The sequence below is a fragment of the Triticum aestivum genome, chromosome 6A (assembly GCF_018294505.1).
Source record: "Triticum aestivum cultivar Chinese Spring chromosome 6A, IWGSC CS RefSeq v2.1, whole genome shotgun sequence".
NCBI lineage: Eukaryota > Viridiplantae > Streptophyta > Magnoliopsida > Poales > Poaceae > Triticum > Triticum aestivum.
In genome coordinates, this window is record NC_057809.1 from 281,974,085 (window position 1) to 281,985,663 (window position 11,579).

The window sequence follows — 11,579 nt, forward strand, 5'->3', positions numbered from 1 at the left end:
TTGGAAAAGATGCTCGAGGTCGCACCTTGCGTGGATCCCTCGAAGGAAGATACCCGGGGGGGGGATAATATGGGCGGACACGGGCCCCCACCGTTGCCCATTCCAACCGAGGGAACGAGCGTCTCCATGAAGGAGGACAACCGGGGGAGGAAAAGGACTAGTCATCACGTCCAAAATTAGTAGACCGACTCCTGCCTGCATCTACTACTATTACTCCACACATCAACCGCTATCCAACATGCATTGTCAGGGGAAACAACACCTACGGGATCACGAGGAATCCCTTTTTGCTATGGTTGGCGAGCGCGGGGCTGTGGAAAGAGCGGGATTGAGAGATTAATGCGGGGGGATTATCCAGGTTCGGGCCGCAAGTGATGCGTAATACCCTACTCCTGTTGGTTTCTGTTTATCTGGTGTTCTTGCACTAGCTACAAGGCATGCAGGGTCCAAAAAAAATCCAAATCCTCTCTCAGTACGCCGCGAGCCTCCTTTAATAGTCAAAGGGGCTGCTACAGTGGCACACAGGAGGTGGAAAGTTATACAGTAGTCGAGTATATCTCTTGGCACCGTAGGACAAACACATTTAATGCGCTGCTGACGTGCCTTCTTGGTTTATCGGGGATGGCAAGGAATCTCGTCCCAGATGTCGCCGCTTCTCTTGGCTTTGACACGCATCCGAATTGTTGAGGCGTGTAGCGCCATGCTGGCAGGCTGCTGAGTTGGTGCGGTGACAGAGTCTTCACGAAGATTTGCATGCCACCACGCAGGTGCCTGCCGGGTCGGCCTAGAGGTCGCACATCGCCACGCAGGCGCCTGCCTAGCTGGTGGGCTGGCAGCTGCATGGGAACGGCGGTGGAGTCTTGGGAGATGCGGGCCTGGCAGCGGCCCCACAGATGTCTTCAGCAAGAGTCTTGCCGGGGCCCTAGCAAGGGTCTTGCCGTGGCATCGTGGTCGTCCCCGGCAAGGGTCTTGCCGGGGGTCTCGTGGGTATCCTTGGCAAGGATCTTGTCGAGGATCTTCTGTAACACCCACGATGCAGCTATATCTCCCACGTGTCGGAGCATGACTTAGAGGCATAGCCGCATAGTAGGCATGTCGCGAGAGGGGAAATCTTTACACATCCCATGTACTGAATAAGAGAGGGATAAAGAGTTGGCTTTCAATCGGCACTTCACACAATACATAAATATAGCATTACATCATCCAGATACAAACAAGGTCCGGCTACGGAACCAAAATAAAGACAACCCCAAATGCAAAAGATCCCCAATTGCACCAACTAGGCTCCACTACTGATTGTCTGGAAAGTAAACATAGTAACGTCATGAATCCTCGTCGAACTCCCACTTGAGTTCGATCGCATCCCCTGTACTGGCATCATCGGCACCTGCATCTGCTTTTGGAAGTAATCTGTGAGTCACGGGGACTCAGCAATCTCACACCCTTGCGATCAAGACTATTTAAGTTTATGGGTAGGAAAAGGTAGTTAAGTGTCAAGTTCTCTACAACCGGATATTAACAAATTCCCATATGCCCATAACCGCGGGCGCGGCTTTTGAAAGTTCAAAACCCTGCAGGGGTGTCCCAACTTAGCTCATCACAAGCTCTCACGGTCAACAAAGGATATTCCTTCTCCCAGGACGACCTGATCAGACTCGGAATCCCGGTTACAAGACATTTCGACAATGGTAAAACAAGACCAGCAAAGCTACCCGGATGTGCCGACAAATCCTGATAGGAGCTGCACATATCTCGTTCTCAGGGCACACCGGATTGTCCAAACTTCTGGTAGGCCAACCCAGAGTTGCCCCTAGTGGCCACTGGCGGCTGACAAGTTGGACCAACACTCAGAGGAGCACTGGCCCGGGGGTTTAAAATAAAGATGACCATTGAGTCCACGGAACCCAACGGAAAAAGGCTTAGGGGGCAAATGGTAAAACCAAGGTTGGGCCTTGCTGGAGGAATTTTATTCAAGGCGAATTGTCAAGGGGTTCCCATTATAACCCAACCGCGTAAGGAATGCAAAATCAAGGAACATAACACCGGTATGAAGGAAACTAGGGCGGCAAGAGTGGAACAAAACAGCAGGCATAAGGCCGAGCCTTCCACCCTTTACCAAGTATATAGGTGCATTCACATAAACAAGATATAATAATGATATCCCAACAATAAACATGTTCCAACAAGGAACAAACTCCAACTTCACCTGCAACTAGCAACACTATAAGAGGGGCTGAGCAAAGCGGTAACATAGCCAAACAATGGTTTGCTGGGAAAGGTGGGTTAAAGGCTTGACATGGCAATATGGGAGGCATGATAAATCATGTGGTTGGTATCGCGGCGTAGCAAAAGAGCGAGCAACTAGCAAGCAAAGATAGAAGTTATTTCGAGGGTATGGTCATCTTGCCTGCATAGTTCTCCAAGTTGACGTAAGCTTGATCCTCGTAAGCGTACTCAGTGGGTTCCTCGATGACGTACTGAGCTCCCGGCTCTACCAAAATCAAGAACACAAGCAAAGGAAACCACAATCAACCACGGTGCAATGCGCAAACAACATGATGCAAAACATGGCATGATATGCGGGATGTGATATGCAATGCATAAGCGTACTCCGGAAGGAAAAGATTGAACCAGGCCTAAACTTGGCAAACCAAGAGTGCCGCTAGAAAGATGAGTTGATTTCGGTCGAAATCGATATTAAGATCGCCGGAAACGGATCCACGGTTTGCAAATGACAAGCAAAACAAGAATGGCACAATTCTGCGATTAACAGCACGATGCCATCTAGAATGCAACAAGAAACTAAGCTACTGCACTCTAACATAGCAACAAAGCACATGGCAGTGATCTACTCAAGCTGCTTGACAAAAGATGAACATTGAGCTACGGCTAAATCACACAAGAGCAGGTTCAAACAAGCATGGCAAAAGTGCAAAAGATAACAGCTTCACAGACTTACAGAAAATAACAACATGCCAGGGATTAACATCAGGAAGCAATGTTTAGAGCAAGATAACAACATGCTACAGGATCATAACATAGAAATACAAGGCATGCCATGAATCGACTCAAAGGATATAACAAAAGTCCCTTACTGACCATAAGCCAAAAAGGATCATAATATATTATGGCACCCATGAAAACATAGCAAGTTTCATTAATAGATTCAGACTTAGTAGAAAACTGGACATGGCAAAAATAGAGTTACGAAGGCCTCTTTGCGAGCTCGATTCACTCAACACAAGGCATTGCATGACAAACTAAGCGTACTAACAGCAAGAAGGCATGTCCAAGACGCTAAACATGGCAAGAACAATCTCATAGCATGCATGGATCAACTACAACAACCTTGGCAAAATTGATTAACACGTAAACAATCTGTCAGGAACATTTCATAGCAAACGTAGAGCAAGATTGAGTCATGCTAGGGTACTCCATAAATTCAAACAAGGACATGGATGGATAGATCATAACCATATGTCAAAATCATCCGTACTGAACATACTCAAAAGAAGTATGGATCACTTTGTATCAACATGAATACATGGCATTAAAATAACAGTAGGGAAATGACTTAGTGAAATTCTAAGCCCCTGAAATCAGCAATACCACGAGAGCTACTTTTCTTGCTTGTGCTAGTCACCACATTGATCACAAAAATACATGGCATACACCCCTCTAGAGATGGTATGTCATAGCCCAAAACACATGTAGAGCTCATGACCATATGCAGCACACAATAATCATGGCAAAAATGACAAATGCTCAAGATCTGCTAAGTAACAGGAACTAACATTTTACATCACTCTCGCATCATTCATTAGGGCATCAATATGTACTAAAATAAGCATGGTGCAATGGAACAAAATGAAGAGGACATCCTGATGAACATTTTCATATATGGCACGCCCAAAACGGAGCATCACACAGGAAGTTATGGAATGATGGCCATGGCTATAAAATGTAAAAATAAAAGACTTGGAGGAAAAAACAGGGGTCAACCCTAGGGTTCTCTGGATCTGGATCTGAGCGCGTGGAAACCGAGGTTGGCCGGGGTCTTCGCCGGAGCGCGGCGAGAAGGCGGTGGCCGGAGATCCGGCCGGACCTCAATGGATCCGGCGCCGATGGAGGTGGCACGATGACGAGGGGCGGAGGAGCAAACGGCCTTGGGCGGCACGAGCGGCGACCGGGACCGGCGACGGCGGGCGACGCGGCCGGCAAGCTGCGAGCGGCGGTGGCGGAAGAGCAGCGCCGGCGAGGACGGCGCGGAAGGCGGGGAGCGGCGGCGTTCGGGAGCGGGCTCTTGTGGTTGGGGCGGCGATGGCACGGGCCCCGCGGGCCTGCTACGGGCCGCGGCGGGCCGGCAGCGTGGGGGCGGCGGCATTGACACGTGGCGGCGCGGGGTTGGACGGGCGGCGGTGGTGGACACGTCCGACGGCAGCCGGACGTGTCCGGTGGCGACGGGAGGAGGTTAGGGTAGGTTTTGACCGTGAATTTCGGAGGGGGAGGTCTATTTATAGATTCTGGGAGCTAGGAGAGTCCAAATGGAGTGCAGTTTTTGGCCACGCGATCGTGATAGAATGTCCGAGAGGATGGAGGGAGTTTGGATGGGTTTTGGGCCACTTTGAAGGGGTTTTGGGCTGCAACACACATGAGGACTTTACGGTTCCTCGGTTAACCGTTGGAGTATCAAACGGACTCCAAATGGCACGAAACTTGACAGGCGATCTACCGGTGGTGTACCAAGGCCGCTTGGCGAATCTCGGTCCACTCTGAGAAAGTTTAACACCCGCTCACAAAAAGAGGCAAAAGGGGGCGCTGGAGGACGTAGGAGCGCCGGATCGCAAAACGGACAACGGGGAAAGAACTCCGGATCCACCACTACGAAAGATCTCGTCCTGAGATCTAGGACTGAAAGAACTCCGGATATTCGGAACAGTGGTGGTCCTCGCGTTCCCAGGTGGATTCTCGGTCGGAATGATGTGACCACTTCACTTTCATGAATCTGATAGACTTGTTGCGAGTCTTGCACTAAGTTTCTTCAAGAATAGCAACGGGATGCTCATGATAAGATAGGTATTCTTGGAGATCAATTTCTTCAAAGTTGATGGTGCAGTCAGGAGTCTTGAAACACTTGCGAAGCTGAGACACGTGAAACACGTCGTGCATGTTTGCAAAGTTGGACGAAAGCTCAAGTTGATAGGCGAGGTCGCCTATTTTGCTAATGATCTTGAAAGGACCCACGTATCTAGGGACAAGCTTCCCTTTGATACCGAAGCGACGAGTACCTTTCATTGGAGAGACGCGGAGGTAGACATGGTCTCTAATCTCGAAAGCCAAGTCACGATGGTTGCTATCATAGTAACTCTTCTGGCGCGATTGTGCGGCTTTGAGATTTTCACGAATGACTTTGCACATTTCTTCAGCCTCTGTGATCAAGTCATTGCCAAGAAGTTGGCGTTCACCAGTCTCTGACCAGTTAAGAGGAGTACGACACTTTCTGCCATAGAGAATCTCGAATGGGGCCTTGCCCGAACTCGCTTGGAAGCTGTTGTTGTAGGAGAACTCGGCATATGGAAGACAATCTTCCCACTTCACACCGAAGGAAATGACACAAGCCCTGAGCATATCTTCAAGAATTTGATTTACTCGCTCGACTTGTCCACTAGTTTGAGGATGGAAGGCTGTGCTGAAGCGAATGTTGGTGCGCATGGCCTTCTGGAAGGAATTCCAGAACTTAGAAGTAAAGATGCTTCCACGATCTGAAGATATCAACTGCAGAATGCCATGCAAGGAGACAATCCTGGAAGTATATAGCTCTGCTAACTGAGCTGCTGTGATAGATTCTTTGATAGGACGAAAATGAGCCACTTTTGTAAGCTTGTCGATGACAACAAAGATAGCATCATTGCCACGCTTGGTCTTGGGAAATCCAGTTACGAAGTCCATCTCAATGTGGTCAAACTTCCATTCTGGAATAGCAAGAGGTTGGAGGAGACCAGCTGGCCGTTGGTGTTCTGCCTTCACTCTTCTGCAGACATCACATTCATTCACGAAGTGAGCAATCTCGCGCTTCATTTGAGTCCACCAATACGACTGCTTGAGGTCATGGTACATCTTTGTAATTCTAGGATGAATAGATAGGAGTGAATTGTGAGCCTCATTCATAATGACTTTACAAAGGTCACCTTTAGGAATAACAATTCGATCCTCGAAGAATAAAGTATCTTTGTCATCAAGGCGATAGCACTTGTACTTGGATTGGCTCTTGGCAATCCCAATCTTCACCTTCTTCACCATGGAATCAAGAAGTTGTGCCTCACGAATTTGATCTTCCAAAGTGGGAGAGACTTGGAGGTTGGCAAGAAATCCTTGAGGAACAACTTGGAGATTAAGTTTGCGGAAAGCTTCACAAAGGTCCGGTTAGAAGGGCTTGAGAATCAAACTGTTGCAGTAAGCCTTCCTGCTCAAAGCGTTAGCAATGACATTGGCCTTGCCTGGAGTATATTCGATACTCGGATTGTACTCTTGAATCATCTCGACCCAACGAGTCTGCCTGAGGTTGAGGTTGGGTTGAGTGAAGATGTACTTGAGACTCTTTATGATGCGTGAAGATGTCCACTTTCCTTCCCAACAAGAGATGTCTCCATGTTAAAAGAGCATGGACAACTGCCGCCAACTCGAGGTCATGACTGGGGTAGTTCTTTTTGTTGGGCTTCAACTGGCGAGAGGTATAGGCCAGAACTTTCTTCTCTTGCATCAACACAGCACCGAGACCTTGAAGGGAAGCATCACACAAAACCTCGAATGGTTTGGATTCATCAGGAGGAGTCAAAACTGGAGCTGTGGCTAACTTCTCTTTGAGGGTGTTGAAAGCGATGTCACATTCAGGCGTCCAGACATACTTCACATGCTTCTGGAGGAGGTTGGAAAGAGGCTTCGCGATCTTAGAGAAATTCTCAACGAATCTTCAACAATAGCTTGCGAGCCCAAGAAAGTTGCAGAGCTGCTTCACATTCTGAGGCAGTTCCTAATTCACAATTGCAGACACCTTCTTGGGATTAACAGCTATGCCCTTGGCGGAGATGATATTCCCAAGGTAGAGAACCTCATCGAGCCAAAACTCGCACTTTGAAAACTTCGCATAGAATTGATGTTCTCTGGGTTTGTCGAGTACCAATCTCAAATGCTTGGCATGATCCTCTTTGTTCTTGGAAAAGACCAAAATATCATCGAGATACACCAAGACGAAGTCATTTGTGTAAGGGTTGAAGTTGAAGTTCATCCTGCGAGAGAACGTTGGAGGAGAATTGACAAGGCCGAAAGACATGACAGTGTATTCATAGGAACCATAGCTTGTTCTGAATACTGTCTTGGGGATATCCTGTTCACGAATGCGAATCTGATGATAGCCCATGAAGAGGTCAAGCTTGGAGAATACTTGAGCACCTTTGAGTTGTTCGAAAAGCCCGTTCATGTTGGGAAGTGGGTACTTGTTCTTTATGGTCTTCTTGTTCAATGGGCGGTAGTCGACACAAAGTCGGTCCATGCCATCCTTCTTATTGACAAAAAGAACACCACAACCCCATGGAGAAGAACTCGGTCAGATCAGACCCATACGCTCTTGTATATCGAGTTGCTTCTTCAGCTCCTTCAACTCTTCTGGTCCAAGCTTGTAAGGACGTTTGCAAACAGGTTTCGTGCCAGGCTCAAGATCGACGACGAATTCAACTGGCCGGTGAGGAGGCATTCCTAGAAGCTCTTCTGGAAAGACTTCTTGATATTCACAAACGACTGGAATCTGAGAGATGGCATTCAACTCGCCATTCTCATTGAGAGAAAACATTCGAATGGTATCGTCATGAGTGGCATAGATGATCACATCCTTAGACGAGTGTGTCAACTGAATCTTCCTGGCAGCACAATCAAGCTGAGCCTTGTGCTTAGAAAGCCAGTCCATGCCGAGAATGAGATCAATATTTGAGTCACCCAGAACAATTGGAGAGGACAGAAACTTATAGTCGCCGATCTTGATAGACACATCCGGAACCATGTAGCTTGCGCGCAAGCATTTACCCGGTGAGACAACAGCTAACAGACTAGGCAAATCTTGGAAAACCCACTCATGCTTAGATGCAAATGGTCTTGAGATGAAACTAAGTGATGCACCAGTGTCAAAAAGAACTTTTGCAGGAATATCATTAACAGGAAGATTACCCATGATCACTTCTGAAGAGTCCTCTGCCTGAGCTGCGTTCATCATGTTGACCTTTGCAAACATGGGATTATGCTTGACCACTGCATTGCTAGCAGATCTCACAGGAGGAGGAGGCGGAAGGCGCCTCTAGTTGAAGCATTTGTTCGCATAGTGCCCTTTGTGCTGACACTTGTTGCATGTAACCACTGAGAGCGGCCGGTGATACGGAGCACTTGACCTTGGAGCATGAGACGAAGCTTTGTTTTGATAGCCTGGGTTGGGTGGGTGGGAAGATCCATTGCCACCTTTGCTCTTCTGCTGGTAAGGCTGGCGGAATGGAGGAGGAGGAGGCAACCAGAACTTTTGCTACTTAGCTGCCACTTGAGTTGAAGAAGAAGAAGAAGGAGTTCCATCCCTGACTCTCTTCTTCGAAGCATCGCACTTGATCTGAGCAGCTTCTTGCTTTAGTGCCATGTTGTAGAATTCATCATACTTGGTCAGCTCAAAAAGCTCAAGAGCTACTTGCAGATCTTCTATGATGCCACCTCTGAATTGATAAATCATGCTCTTCTAATAAGGGACGTCTTGTTTGGCGAAGCGAGCAAGCCTCTGGAATAGGATGTTGTATTGTAAACAGACAAGCTACCTTGCTTCAGATTGCGGAACTCCTCACGCTTACTCTCAACAACACTTTGTGGAATGTGGTGAGCTTTGAAGTCTCGGCGGAAATCATCCCAGGTAATCACACGACCTCCTCTGGAATCTTTGTATTGTTGATACCACTCAGAAGCTTGGTCTTTGAGTTGGAACGAAGCAAACTTGACAAAGTCGTCAGGCCTGACCTCCTCTGGAATCTTTGTATTGTAAACAGACAAGCTGCCTTGCTTCAGATTGCGGAACTCCTCACGCTTACTCTCAACAACACTTTGTGGAATGTGGTGAGCTTTGAAGTCTCGGCGGAAATCATCCCAGGTAATCACACGACCTCCTCTGGAATCTTTGTATTGTTGATACCACTCAGCAGCTTAGTCTTTGAGTTGGAACGAAGCAAACTTGACAAAGTCGTCAGGCCTGACGTTGCTACACTCAAAATGTTTGCAGATATCCATGAGCCAATCATCAGCGTCTGTGGCCTCGACACAGTTACTGAAAGACTTCGGCTGGTTTGCGAGGAACTGGTTGAGGGTAGCAAACTGAGCTTGATTGTTGCCATGGCTTTGATTTCCTTGGTTGCGCTCTTGCAAGAGTTGCATAAGCATCTGCGTGTTGGCGTTGGTAGCGGCCATGACAGCTTGCCATGCCTCCGGAGGTGGAGGTGGTGGCGGAGGTTCCGGATTCTGACGCGTTAGAGGAGCCATCCTGAAGAGGTTGACATCCGTTAGCATCTTGAAAGTCATATGTTCAAGCTGAATCAATGGATTGAAATTGCAACATATAGCCTTAACATTCGAACAAGGATGAACAAATGAATTCCAAAGTAAATGATCACACTTCCATAAATTGAGAAGCCACTTAGATAAAGGTAGATGAATAAAACAACAAGGTACGGATATGAACAAATAATTGGTAAGGATTACCCAATCACAAACCAAATATCTGCGGAAGAAATACTAGAGCTACATGAATTCCCACCTATGAAACTCCTTAAACTTTCTGGTTATGCAATCAGGTGTTGGGGATACAGGGGAAGCATAATATCTCACCCAAAACTAGCAAATCCTACATCTAGCTGTATCCATCCTTCAACACATAACCAAGAAACCTTCGAAAATCATTTACCTCAACCTTCGAAAAGCATCCGTTATACGAGTCATGGCAATACTCCCGAACTCCCGCCCCAGTACTGGGTGGCGGCGAGGTTATCTCACCAACAACTGCATAAAGGAGATTTTCGATGTCGGCAAAACTCAGGTATTCCAGAACTACAATGATAAAATTGTGACGACAACACCTCGGAGCTCAACTCCCCGGGACACTGCCACAACCCCTAAATGTCAGGAGGCACCAAGAACAATGTTCTCGTCACAAAACCATCGGAATGATTCCAAGATACCCACGTGATCCTCAATTTTTTTTGTGAAATTTGACAAGAGAAGAGTCTAAACTCTACGTCAGGAGGCCTCACTAGAGCGATGAAGGGACTGAGGAGTAAAAAGAATCCTACTCTCCGATATATATAATCCTATAAGACTCAAAACATTTTTCTAGACTCAACAACGCGAATGATTTGATCAAGCAGGGGCCCCTAAGTCGGGGAAGGATCTGATACCAACTTGTAACACCCACGATGCGGCTATATCTCCCACGTGTCGGAGCACGACTTAGAGGCATAGCCGCATAGTAGGCATGTCGCAAGAGGGGTAATCTTTACACATCCCATGTACTGAATAAGAAAGGGATAAAGAGTTGGCTTACAATCGCCACTTCACACAATACATAAATATAGCATTACATCATCCAGATACAAATAAGGTCTGACTACGGAACCAAAATAAAGACAACCCCAAATGCAAAAGATCCCCGATCGCCCCAACTGGGCTCCACTACTGATCGTCTGGAAAGGAAACATAGTAACATCATGAATCCTCGTCGAACTCCCACTTGAGTTCGGCCGCATCCCATGTACTGTCATCAACCACACCTACATCCGGTTTTGGAAGTAATCTGTGAGTCACGGGGACTCAGCAATCTCACACCCTCGCGATGAAGACTATTTAAGCTTATGGGTAGGAAAAGGTAGTGAGGTGGAGCTGCAGCAAGCACTAGCATATATGGTGGCTAACTTACGCAAATGAGAGCGAGAAGAGAAGCAAAGCACGATTGAGAAGCTATAATGACCAAGAAGTGATCCTGAAACAATTTACATTCAAGCATAACACGAGACCGTGTTCTCTTCCCGGACTCCACCGAAAAGAGACCATCATGGCTACACACGCTGTTGATTCATTTTAATTAAGTTAAGTGTCAAGTTCTCTACAACCGGATATTAACAAATTCCCATCTGCCCATAACCGCGGGCACGGCTTTCAAAAGTTCAAAACCCTGCATGGGTGTCCCAACTTAGCCCATCACAAACTCTCACGGTCAACGAAGGATATTCCTTCTCCCAGGACGACCCGATCAGACTCGGAATCCCAGTTACAAGACATTTCGACAATGGTAAAACAAGACCAGCAAAGCCACCCGGATGTGCTGACAAATCCCGATAGGAGCTGCACATATCTCATTCTCAGGGCACACCGGATTGTCCAAACTTCCGATAGGCCAACCCAGAGTTGCCCCTGGTGGCCACCGGTGGCTGACAAGTTGGACCAACACTCAGAGGAGCACTGGCCCGGGGGTTTAAAATAAAGATGACCCTTGAGTCCGCGGAACCCAAGGG